The sequence below is a fragment of the Mobula birostris genome, chromosome 9 (assembly GCF_030028105.1).
Source record: "Mobula birostris isolate sMobBir1 chromosome 9, sMobBir1.hap1, whole genome shotgun sequence".
NCBI classification, from domain to species: domain Eukaryota; kingdom Metazoa; phylum Chordata; class Chondrichthyes; order Myliobatiformes; family Myliobatidae; genus Mobula; species Mobula birostris.
The window spans coordinates 76768134-76781890 of NC_092378.1; the positions used below are offsets into that span (position 1 = coordinate 76768134).

At 41.3% G+C, this 13757-nt stretch overlaps 1 protein-coding gene across 3 annotated transcripts in view; it reads left to right on the forward strand.

Moving 5' to 3' along the window:
- Positions 1-13757, forward strand: part of LOC140202842 (arf-GAP with SH3 domain, ANK repeat and PH domain-containing protein 1-like) — a 531099-nt gene that overhangs the window by 317693 nt on the left and 199649 nt on the right. The window lies entirely within an intron of this gene.

Below are 13757 nucleotides of genomic sequence, written 5' to 3' on the forward strand. Positions count from 1 at the left end.
CTTCAAGCTCCTGAGCCTTCTCCCGGAGGGAAGAGGGACGAAAAATATGTTAGCTGGGTGGGTCGTGTCCTTGATTATCCTGGCAGCACTGCTCCGACAGCGTGCGGTGTAAAGTGAGTCCAAGGACGGACGATTGGTTTGTGTGATGTGCTGCGCCATGTTGACGATCTTCTGCAGCTTCTTCCGGACAGGACAACTTCCATGCCAGGTTGTGATGCACCCTAGAAGAATGCTTTCTACGGTGCATCTATAAAAATTCGTGAGGCTTTTAGGAGACAGGCCAAATTTCTTTAGTTTTCTCAGGAAGTAAAGGCGCTAATAATAATAATCTCTCATTTGGCTCCTCCCACTTCCTCCAAACTAAAGGTGTAGCTTTGGGCACCCGTATGGGTCCCAGCGATGCCTGTATTTTTGTCGGCTTTGTGGAACAGTCCGTGTTCCAAGCCTATATTGGTATCCGTTCCCCACTTTTCCTTCACTACATCGACGACTGCATTAGCGCTGCTTCCTGCACGCACGCTGAGCTCGTTGACTTCATTAACTTTGTCTCCAACTTTCACCCTGCCCTCAACTTTACCTGGTCCATTTCCAACACCTCCCTCCCCTTCATTGATCTTTCTGTCTCTATCACTGGAGACAGCTTATCTACTGATGTCTACTATAAGCCTACGGACTCTCAACAGCTACCTGGACTATTCCTCTTCCCACCCTGTCTCGCAATTCCTCCATCTCTGCCGCATGTGCTCTCAGGATGACGCTTTTCATTCCAGGGCGAAGGAGGTGCCTTCCTTTTTTTAAAGAAAGGGGCTTCCCTTCCTCCACCATCAGCTCTGCTCTCAAACGCATCTCTCCCATTTCACGCACATCTGCTCTCACACGATCCTCCCGCCACCCCACAAGGGATAGAGTTCCGCTTGTCCTCACCTACCACCCCACCTGCCTCCAGGTCCAACATGTAATTCTGCATAACTTCCGCCACCTCCAATGGGATCCCACCACCAAGCACACCTTTCCCTCCCCCCCCTCTGCTTTCCGCAGGGATTGCTCCCTACGCAACTCCCTTGTCCATTCGTCCCTCCCCCCCCCACCCCTTCCCACCAATCTTCCACCCAGCACTTATCCTTGTAAGCAGAACAAGTGCTACACCTGTCCTTACACTTCCTCCCTCACTACGATTCAGGGCCCCAGACAGAACTTCCAGGTGAGGCGACACTTCACCTGTGAGTCGGCTGGGGTGATATACTGCGTCCGGTTCTCCTGGTGCGGCCTTCTGTATGTTGGTGAGACCCGACGCAGACTGGGAGACCGTTTCGCTGAACACCTACGCTCTGTCCGCCAGAGAAAGCAGGATCTCCCAGTGGCCACACATTTTAATTCCACGTCCCTTTCCCATTCTGACATGTCTATCCACGGCCTCTTCTACTGTCAAGATGAAGCCACACTCAGGTTGGAAGAACACCACCTTATATTCCGCCTGGGTAGCCTCCAACCTGATGGCATGAACATTGATTTCTCTAACTTCCGTTAATGCCCCTCCTCCCCTTCTTACCCCACCCTGTATTTATTTAATTATTATTTCCCCTCCCTCCTTTTTTTCTCTCTCTGTCCCTCTCACAATCACTCCTTGCCTGCCCTCCATCTTCCTCTGGGCTCCCCTCCCCCTTTCTTTCTCCCTAAGCCTCCCGTCCCATGATCCTCCCCCTTCTCCAGCTCTGTATCCCTTTCGCCAATCAACTTCCCAGCTCTTAGCTTCATCTCTCCCTCTCCTGTCTTCTCCTATTATTTCGGATCTCCCCCTTCCCCCTCCCACTCTCAAATCTCTTACTATCTCTTCTTTCAGTTAGTCCTGATGAAGGGTCTCGGCCCGAAATGTCAGCTGTACTTCTTCCTATAGGTGTTCCCTGGCCTGCTGCATTCCACCATCATTTTGTGTGTGTTGCTTGAATTTCTAGCATCTGCAGATTTTCTCGTGTTAGCGAGATTTGTTTTTTGTCTCTGACTCGATATTGAAATTGGTGCTGTTATTGTAATGTCTTGAATTGCCTTTTGTAAAAAGCAAATGTAAATAATAGAGTAGGATTAACAGAATTAGCACAAACAACTGAACTATATTTTCAATTAAAATACTCACTAATAGTTTAAGGATGTTTATTTAATAACTGAAAGGTAAAAAAAAATGTTAGAAACATTCGGTTTAAGCAGCATCTTGGGAATTTTAAACTAAGTTATCGTGTCCAGTTGAATGTCCTTTATCAGGTTGCTTGGAGGGTTCTTCTAGGGTACATTAGAGCTTTACAAAGATATTCAGGTTTTAGTTGTGGTTATTTGGCTTGCTTATATTTTTGAAACGGAATGAGAAAACACATAGAGGAGATAAACTTACTAAGTAAAGTTGATGGTTAACTTTTAACAATTCGTGGTACTTTCTTCCTGAAGTAAATCACTGAGTTTTGTGTAGCAGAAAGCTGCAGACTAGAATCGCTCTAACTGCTTAGGGCCACTGTTGAACTGTGTGACTGGTTTTCACTTGTAGGCATAGTTTGTATAGTTACCAAGTGTGTGTATCTCTGCAGCTTGCAGAAGGCAAATTTCTAATGTGAAAATAAGTGTCTAAAAGTATAAAGATGAACCTGAGATCCATAATCCACTATATATATTCATCTTATAAAGATTAGACTTCCCTGGAGGAAGGGAGTATTAAGGCATTTATCATTAAAGACCTACATCACCCAGAACTTGCCCTCTTCTCAATGGGAGGAGGTACAGGAGTCTGAAGACACACACTCAACATTTTAGGAACAGCTTCTGCCCCTCCACTATAAGATAAATGAATGGACAGTGAACCCATGAACACTAGCACACTATCTTTGTTCTCTTTTTTCACTAATTTAATTTTTATATATGTTTCTTAGTGTAATTCAGTTTGTTTTATATGTTCCACGAAACAACAAATTCCATGTCGTGTCAGTGATAATAAACCTGATTGTGAAAGATTTTATTCCATGCTCAGTCAAAAGTAGGCCCTTCTACTGAGTCGATGCGAACCATTATATTCCTCTGTCAGATTCCACCATTCAGCTCCATACATTAGGAGCAATTTGAAATTGTATATTATCCAACCATTGAACACGTCGCTGGGGTGTGGAAGGAAACTGGCTCAGTTAAGATGTAAGGCAGCAGTTCTAATTGGCTCTGTCATTCTGCTGCAGTTTGTATGATTTTAATCTAGCTGAAAATACTTAAAATTTATGAATAAAAAGTAACTAAATGACAAGAAAATATAACTGTTATAACTCACGTTCCCTACCTATCAATTTTAAATGAAACCATCTAAAATCTTCCATGGTATTTCTTTTTGTATTGTATCTCTGAAGGACTTTAGACCATAATACATAATAGCAGAATTAGGCCATTCAGCCCATCAAGACTACTCTACCATTCCATCATGGCTGATCCTGGATCCCATTCAACCCCGTCCACCTGCCTTCTTGCCATATCCTTTGATGCCCTGAGCAATCTGGAAGCTATCAACTTCTGCCTTAAATATACCATGGGCTTGGCCTCCGCTGCTGTCTGTGACAGAGCATTTCACAGATTCGCTATCCTCTGGCTAAAAAAAAAGTCCTCCTTACCTCTGTTCTAAAAGATCGGCCCTCAATTTTCTCCAGCTGTCACTTTTTTGACCATTCTTCCAATTTGTCTAAGTCCTGCTATAATCGCATTACTTCCTGAGCACTACCTACCCCTCCACCTACCTTTGTATCATCCGCAAACCCTGCCACAAAACCATCAATTCCATTATCCAAATCATTGACAAACAATGTGAAAAGTAGCAGTCTCAATGCTGACCCTTGAGGAGCACCACTCGTCACTGGCAGCTAACTGGAAAAGGCCCTCTTTATTCCCACTCACTGCCTTCTGCCTGTCAGCCTTTCTGCTATCCATGCCGGTATCTTTCCTGTAACACCATAGGATTTTATCTTGTTAAACAGCCACAAATACCTTTTGAAAATCCAAGTAAATGACATCCACTGCCTCTCCTCTGTCAACCCTGTTTGTTACTTCCTTGAAGAATTCTAACAGATTTGTCAGGCAAGATTTCCCTTCACAGAAACCATGCTGACTTTGACTTATTTTATCATTAGTTTCTTAAGTACCCCGAAACCTCATCCTTAAAAATAGACTCCAACACTTTGGCTATCTGGCTTATATTTTCCTATATTTTGCCTTCCTCCCTTCTTAAAGAGTGGATTAACATTTGCAATCTTCCATTCTTCTAGGACCATGCCAGAATCAAGTGATTCTTGAAAGATCATGACCAATACATCCTTTATCTCTTCAGCAACCTCTCTTAGAACTCGCGAATGTAGTCCATCTGGTGCAGGTGACTTAACCACCTTAAGACCTTTGAGTTTGCCTCCCACTTTTTCTTTTGTAATAGTAATGGCACTCACTCCTGCTCTCTGACACTCACAGACCTCTGGCATACTGCCAGTATCTTCCACTGTGAAGACTGATGCAATGTACTCATTAAGTTCATCTTGCATTTCTTTGTCCCCTATTACTTCCTCACCAGCATCGTTTTCCAGTGGTCCAATATCAGCTCTCACCTCCCTTTTACTCTTTATATAACTGAAAAGCTTTTAGTATTCTGCTCGATATTATTGGCTAGTTTGCCCTCGTATTTCATCTTTTCCCTTGTAGCTTTGTTAGTTGCTTCTTATGGATTTTAAAAACTTTCCTGTCATCTAACTTCCCACTCACTTTTGCTACCTTATGTACTCTTTCCTTGAGTTTTACGCTGTCCTTAACTTCCCTTGTCAGCCACGGTTGCCTACCCCTGTCATTTGAGCATCACTTCTGTGGGACATAACTATCTTGTACCTTGTGAACTATTTCCAGAAACTTCAACCAATTTTGCTCTGCCATCATCCCCATCAGTATCCTCCTCCAGTCCACCTGGACAAGCTCCTCTCTCATGCCTCTGTAATTCCCTTTATTCCATTGCCATACTGATTAACGCGACTTGTACTTCTCAAGTTGCAGTACGAATTCAATCATATTGTGATCACTGCCTCCTAAGAGTTCCTGTACGTTAAGTTCCCTGCTAAGATCTGGGTTATTACACAACACCCAATCTAAGATAGCCTTTCCCTGAGTAGGCTCAAGCACAAGCTGCTCTAAAAAGCCATCTCATAGGCATTCGACAAATTCCCTCTTGCGTTCCGACACCAACCTGATTTTCCCAGTCTCCTTGCATATTAAAGTCCCCCATTACCATTGTCTCGTTACCCTTATTACATGCCTTTTCCAGCTCCCTTTGCAATCTCAACCTCACATCTTGGCTACTATTTGGCCTATATATGATCCAAATGCTTTTTTTACCCTTGCAGTTTCTTAACTCCACCCACAAAGATTCAAAATTCTCTGCCCCTATGTCACCTCTTTCAAAAGATGTAATTCCATCTCTTACCAACAGAGCCACACCGCCGCCTATGCCTTCCTACCTGTCCTTTCAATACAAGGTATGTCCTGTGATGTTCAACTCCCAGTTGTGGCCTTTCAGCCACGATTCAGTGATGTCCACAACGTCATACCGACCATCTTTAATCCTCCACCTCAAAGGATGTGGTGGATATCTTTGATTTTAATTGTGCTTATAAATTAGTTAAGGGCGTTGTATTTATTGTAGACATCATACAACTATTGGTTATATTAATATGATATAATCTGAGTCTATGATTTAATGTTCATAGGAATTTACATTTCTTGGAAGTCATTGTGTACTTTGTGCCCATGTTAGTGATTGGAGCAATGAGCCCATGTTATTACAGGAAAGATTCTAGCATGGATAAAGTAGTGGCTGATTGGCAGAAGGCAAACATTGGGAATATAGGGAGCCTTTTCTGGTTGGCTGCCAGTGACTAATTGTGTTCCACAAGGATCTGTGTTGGTCTTTTTACGTTATATATCAATGATTTCATTTAAGCAATTGATGGCTTTATTACAAAGTTTGCAGATGGTATGAAGATAGGTAGAGGGGCAGGTAGTTTTGAGGAAGTAGAAAGGCTACAGAAGAACTGAGATAAATTCGGAAAATAGGCAAAGAAATGGCAGATGGAACAAAGGGTCAGGAAGTGTGTGGTCATACATTGTGGTAGAAGAAATGAAAGGGTTAAATATTTTCTAAATGGAGAGAGAATATTAAAAAACTGAGGTGCAAAGGGACTTGGGAGTCCTTATGCAGGATTCCCTAACGATTAGTTTGCAGATTGAGTCTGTGGTGAGGAAGGGAAATGCAATGTTAGCCTTCATTTCAAGAGGACTAGAATATAAAAGCAAGAATCCAATGTTGATAAAATAGGCTGTAGTCAGCATGGTTTCCTCAAAAGCAAATGTTGCTTGACAAATCCCCTCAAAAGCAAATGTTGCTTGACAAATCTGAAGAAATAACAAGCAGGTTTGACAAAGGAGAATCAGTGGACGTTGTGTACTTAGGTTTTCAGAAGGTCTTTGAAAAGGTGCCGCACGTGAGGCTGCTAAACAAGGTAGGACTCCATGGTATTACAGGAAAGATACTAGCGTGGATAAAGCACTGGTCAATTAGTAGGAGGCAAAATGTGGGAATAAAGGGATCTTGTTCGGATTCTCTGGTAGTGATTAGTAGTGTTTTACAGGGGTTTGAGTTGGGATCAATTCTTTTTATGTTAATATGTCAATGATTTGGATGATGGAATTGATGACTTTGTTGCAAAGTTTGCAGACAATATAAAGATAGGCGGAGGAACAGGTAATTTTGAAGAAGTAGGGAGGGTACAGCGGGCCTTAGACAGATTAGGAGAATAGGCAAAGAGGTGGTAGTTGGAATACATAGTCAGATAGTATATGGTCATGCACTTTGGTAGAAGAAATTAAAGGGTTGCCTATTTTCTAAATGGAGAGAAAATACAAAAAAACTAAGGCACAAAGGGACTTGGGACTCCTTGTGCAAGATTCCCTAAAGGTTAATTTACAGGTTGAGTCTGTGGTGAGGAAGGCAAATGTGATGTTAGCATTCATTTCAAGAGGACTGGAATATAAAAGCAAAGATGTAATGCTGAGACTTTATAAAGCACTGGTGAGGCCTCACTTGGAGTATTTTGAGTAGTTTTGGGCCTGTTAAATGTTGTGCTGAAACTGGAGACGGTTCACAAAAATGATTCCAGGATGGATTGGCTTGTCATATGAAGAGCGTTTGATGGCTGTGGGCCTGTATTCACTAGAAATCAGAAGAATGAAGGGTGACTTCATTGTAACCTATCGAATGGTGATGGGGCTTGATAGAGTGGATGTGGAGAGGATGTTTCCTATGGTGGGAGAGTCTCAGACCTGAGTACGCAGCCTTAGAATAAAGGGGCGTCCTTTTAGAACAGAGATGAGGAGGAAGTTCTTTAGCCAGAGAGTGGTGAATCTGTGGAATTCTTCACCACCGACAGCTGTGGAGGCCAAGTCTTTTGTATGTTTAAGGCAGGGGTTGATAAATTCTTGATAGATCAGAGTATGATGGGATATGGGGGATGCTGGGAGAAAGTGGGAGATTAGGGCTGAGAGAAAAATTGGATCAGCCATGATGAAATGGCGGAGCAGACATTATGGGCCAAATAGCCTAATTCTGCTCCTATGTTTATGGTCTTATATTTAGATGGTATTATGAATGTTATTTCAATTTTATTTCACTTCGAGATAAATTTGATTCTGGCCTTAGCTGGTATTTTTAATAATCAAATTGAAACACTTTCGTTGAAGCTTTTCTTAAAAAAAAGATGTAAAACACATTCAAAGTAAAAAAATTAATAAAGTAAGATCCTAACCACTTTTCACTGAGATTGATAGGTTCTTGATTGGACATGGCATCAAAGGTTACCGAGAGAAGGCTGGGAACTGGGGTTGAGGAGGAGGAAAAAAAGGATCAGCCTTGCTTGAATGGCAGAGCAGACTCGATGGGCAAAATGGTCTAATTCTACTCCTATGCCTAATGCCTAATGGTCTTATGGACATTTTTACTATTACTGGTGGGGATCCATTTCTTTGAGAATAATCTATACTAATAGAATAATCTGTGACAGTTGATGCAATCTGCTTCAATATTAGCTTAATTGCAGCTGTCAGCCAAGGAGAAAAATCAGTAGGCAGTAACATTTATTTTATGGATCACCTTTTTGAAATTGTACTATTTACACCAGTAGTCGCCAGCCACCGGGCTGCGGACCAGTACCGGGCCGCAAAGCATGTGCTACCGGGCCGCGAGGAAACGATATGAGTCAGCTGCAGCTTTCCTCATTCCCTGTCACGCATTGTTGAACTTGAACATAGGGTTGCATACTCTCCCGTATTTGCCGGGACATCCTGTATATTGGGCTAAATTACTTTGTCCCATATGGGACCGCCCTTGTCCCATATTTCCCCTGCTAAGGTAGAGTGTTCCTATGAAACCTTTCATGCTGAAATGGCGTAAGCGAAGAAGCAATTACCATTAATTTATATGGGAAAAATTTTTGAGCATTCCCAGACCCAAAAAATAACAGACCATATCATACCGAATAACACATAAAAGCAAAAATAACACTCACATATAGTAAAAGCAGGAATAATATGGAAAATACACAGCCTATATAAAGTAGAAATAATATATGTACAGTATAGTTGGGAAGATGAAGGCAAAACTGATTTGTGGGGGGGAAATCGGCAAATCGGCACGTACGCGCATGCGCACACAGGTGCCTGTGCAAGGCTTCATGGTCATGGTAGTCTTTCCTGGGGTAAAGTGTCCCGGTATTTGACTGCTACTTTTGTTCCTTATTTGGGAGTGAGAAAGTTGGCAACCCTAACTGTAAAAGACATGCTGAGATGAGTTTAATCCTACCTGAACACCACCCCCGGCCGGTCCGCAAGAATATTGTCAATATTAAACCGGTCCGCGGTGCAAAAAAGGTTGGGGACCCCTGATTTACACAATTTCAGGCAATGGGACACTTGTGATCCAAAGGGAATTTCATTAGATAAAAGCTGTTTTTTATATTTTTAGCTAAAGTGTAATATATAGTTCCTCTTTATATTCTTTAAATGATTTCTCTCTTTTGAAATTGTCAGTTATTATGTTAAGTTTCTGCCTGTACTGGTTGCCAATGATCTCTTGTTAAGTAGCAACTAATCATGCTCCTATCATTTCGGATCTCCCTCTCCCCCTCCCCCTCCCACTTTCAAATCTCTTACTAGCTCTTCTTTCAGTTAGTCCTGACGAAGGGTCTCGGCCCGAAACGTTGACTGTACCTCTTTCTAGAGATGCTGCCTGGCCTGCTGCATTCACCAGCAACTTTGATGTGTGTTGCTATGTGTTATTCACGCATGGACATAGGCAGTAGTAGGAAGGTGTCTGACCATGGCAGATGGTATAATCCTGAATCTGCTTAGCATTTACCATAGTATATTTTAATGGGATTCAGGAAACAACAATCACTTTGTTGAAATCATGCTATCAAATTCTTGGATTTTGGCATACCTCTGTCCTTGATGTGACCTAACTGCTGGGAGCCATTTAGGAAGTGTCGCTTTCTAAAATCCAATTTAGCAACATCAATACTAGTACAGTTTTAAACTCGCACTGTAATAGCCATTTTAACTAAACCGAAGATTGTCAAATTGTTAACTTGATTTGCTTCCTGCCCATAGCAATCTCTAAACCTTGGATAGCCATTTAAATTAACATTTGCTTATCAAAACATTAACAGCTGTTTTTAAATATGGAATTTCAGTAGCTTGTCTACTAATAAACTCCATGCCCGTTGTTTTACTCTCATTTGATGTACTGTTCTTGGATTTCAGTAAGTTCATAACAGTGGATAAGCTAATGGTATAGATGATATTATTAGCTTGGATTGGCTGGATAGATGGATGTAGAATAGGCATAAATGGGTCTTTTTCAGGTTGGCAAGATGTAACAAGTTCTGTACCACAAGGATATAATACTGAAGCTTCATATGGCATTAGTCAGACCACATTTGGAGTAGTGAGATCAATTTTCAGCCTCTTATCTAAGAAAGGATATGCTGGCAATAGAGAGGGTCCTGAGGAGGGTTCAGGAGGATGGTACCGGGAATGAAAGGCTTATAATATAAGGAGTGTTTGATGGTTTTGAGCCTGCACTTGTTGGAGTCCCGAGGAATGATGGGGGATTTCAATAAAACCTATTAAATATTAAAAGGCCTAGACAGAGTAGACATGGAGAGGATGTTTCCAATATTGGGGAATCTAGGACCAAGAGGGCACAGCCTCAGAATAAAAGGTCGTCCCTTTAGAACAGAGATGAGGAGGATTTCTTTAACCAGAGGAGATTTATCTGTTTAGGTTACCGGAGAAATTGGTAGTAGCAGAATATTGCTTTCACAATGGCCATAGGATTGACTTTGGCACAAAACTACTATGTCACACCACTGGGTTTTGGGACTGCCTGGCGAAAGAAGCCATTGAAATAAAGTGAGAGGAAAAGAATTTTAACAAAGACGAAGGTCTCGCTCTAAGTAAGGACTGGAATTCGATTGTAAGCAAGATGGGGCAAAGGAAACCTGATTAGATGAGTACTAGCCAATCAGGAGGGATGGACTATGGGGGTATAAATACCATCGGTCTAGACATGCCCAGGAATCATCCCTGATGAGATGCCAGAGTTTGACATCGAAATGTCGATTAAAATCGATTCTTGTAACTGGCTGGAAGCCGGAGAAGAGCTTCATCATTGCTAAATTTGTTGATGACAAGCAGTTAAGTCCTTTTTGTGACCTAACTCGGAGGCTACAAGGGAATATACACTTGTTGAATGGCAAGTGGGAGAGAAAATTTAAAATGTTAATTATGTTTCTTTTACCACAGATGCATCTTGATCTGCTGAGTTTCCAACACCTCCCTCTGGTGCTCCTCCCTTCCCATTCTTTCATAGTCTTCTGTCCTCTCCTATCAGCTCTTCCAGCTCTTTACTTCAACCCTCCCCCTCTCCTGGTTTCACCTATCATCTGCAACCTTGTACTTCTTGCTCCCCTTGTCCCACCTTCTTACTCTGTCTTCTCCCCTTACTTTCCAGTACTGATGAAGGGTCTCAGCCTGAAATGTCGACTCTTTACTCTTTTCCAGAGATGGTTCATGGCCTGCTGACTTCCTCCTGCATTTTGTGTATATCACTTTGGATTTCCAGCATTTGCAGATTTCCTTGTGTTTGAGTTTCCAACATTTTCTGTTTTTCAACTTTTCTGTATCTACAATTTTTAAATAAATTTTCACTTGCTGTGAAATTGTCCATTTCAGCAAGAAAAATAAGGAAGTAGTTTATAAAAAATGGTGAGAAATTTCAGAGTTGTTAGATGCAGAGTATCTGGATGTCCTTGTGTGTTTTGCAGAAGACTGGTATGCAGCTGATATAAAACTAATATAGACATATTAAGGAAAATTGTGTTTTACTAACCTGATTATGTCTTCCAAAGATTGAGAGGTTGATGAAGAGAATGTAGTAGATGCTGTCTCTAGATTTTCAGAAGGTATTTAACTAATTCCTGGTGGTATTAAACTAAGTGAATAAAGGTAATAGCTGCAACAAGAATTTCAAAGCAAAAATGTCTTAGAACAGAAAACAGACTGTTGTGAATGTTCAAGATTCTTTAAGATTGAATGTTGGCACACAGTATTTTTCGCCCATATAGTCTTAGTATAGAAGCAAGTTTTTCTTTATTCCTTTGGGGTAATGTGGGCCTTACAGGTTGAGTTGGCCATCCCTAATTGACTTTGAGAGCGTGGTGGTGAGTTTCCTTCTTGAACTGTAGTCCTTGAGATGTGGGTAGACTCACAACAACCAACCTTTGCACCGAAACATCATCATTCATCATTTCCACCAGCTGCACATGATCCCACCACCATCAAGTCTTCCAATATCCATTCCTTTCTGCAAGCACTCCTCTCAGTGACTTTATGGTTAGCTCATTTCCACCAATACCCCCTCCCTGTCCCCTGGCACTTTACATTGCAGCAAGATGCAGGACTCCATCTCCTCCATTTCACTGCCATCCTCAGACTCAATCTGCCCTTCAAGGTCAGACAAACATTCACATGCAGCGCCTCCATACTCATGTACTGTATTTGGTAATCTCAATATAGAGGAGCTCACTTCCAAGCAAACACTAGGCAAACTATTTTGTGGAGCACATTTGTCCTGACCTTGCAGTTACATGCCATTTCAACACCTCTTCTCATTCCCACATCAACCTTGGCTTTCTCTACTGCCAGGGTGAGGTGAAATGCAAACTAGATAAACAATATCTCATATTTTAGTCTAGTTAGTCTATAACCTGAAGTATGAATAGTAAAATTTTGAGCTTCAGATAATCCACTCTCTCCTTTCTCTCTCCGTCTGCATTCTCCCCACCTCCCACCTTTACGGAACTGCATGTGAAGTGTAATTTCTGACTTGAGCTGCATTGTTATATTAAATACATTGGCTCAGGGAAAGCATAAATGTAGTGGTAGTAGTAGAATCACTCGAGTCAACAATTATGTTCTCCTAAAGGGTGTTTATTGGTGGGTCTACAGGTGGCTGTAGAGGCCAATTCAGGATACACATATATTCTGGAAAGTTAGGATGGATTTCCTTAATGGAGAATGCCTGCCTGTGACTGTATTTAATGTGAGGAGGTTGATGCACAGGCTGCCATCACACGGTCCTTGATAGGCTAGGGTCAGGGTCCATGGCATAGAATGCAAAATGACTGGGAACCCTACACTGCTGCAAACTTCCTCCACCATGGTGATACGTCAGCATCTTACGTTAGCTCCACCGTTGAGGCCTTGATAGCATAACCAAGCATTAAATGTTAGGCTAAGTAGCACTTTTCTGTGCTGAATATTCTTTGCAACATTGTTGACACCATCAAAGGTGTCCCAAAATGATGACACTGCTCTGTATGCTCCGCAAGCTTTCTCTCCTAGTCGAATGTACATCCACCCATTTTATTTTTGCTGGTGTTTATGCAGCTCTTTCTTAAATGCTACATGTCTTCTGAGGTTACAGAGCTTATCATAAAACTTATTTGAATTACAGTTCAAGAATTAAAATTGCTTACTGCATATTTCAACATTTTTCTAATTTTTATTTAGAATTCTGTAAGGTCCAGCATTCCTTATTCACCTTGCATTGATTAGTTATCATGAATGTTGGAAATGGCTTTGCTAGGTATTTATTTTTGAAAATTCGTATCTCTATCTTAAATGGCATGATACTCTCATTATAATTGAGTTACTGTCTAATCATTGGGGCTAATTATATTTCAACTATTCAGAGATTCATTAAATGCTGCCAGAGTACACAGAATTGAAGGCAGTATAATTTTTTTGCTGCATTGTTAATCAGTCAATTTGTTGATGTGCCTCTGATCAGCCATTAATTTTGTAACTTTAACATTTTAAAAATACAGGTTTTAATCATGCAGAATCTTAGGAATGTCTTTTGTCATATGTACTTACCACTTTTCCCTCCTATAAATGTTTTTGCCTTTCCTGAACAAAGTCTAGGAGAGTAAGTTCGAGTTTTAATTAAAATTTGCATGTAGGTTACCTTACCTGTATCATTTCATGCTTGTAACATTGTTGTTCTCCAGTTTCAAGTCATTGCATTAGTTTTGCTAGCCATATATTAAAGCAATATGAATATTAATGTGGATGACAAGGGAAGTTCAGACCTG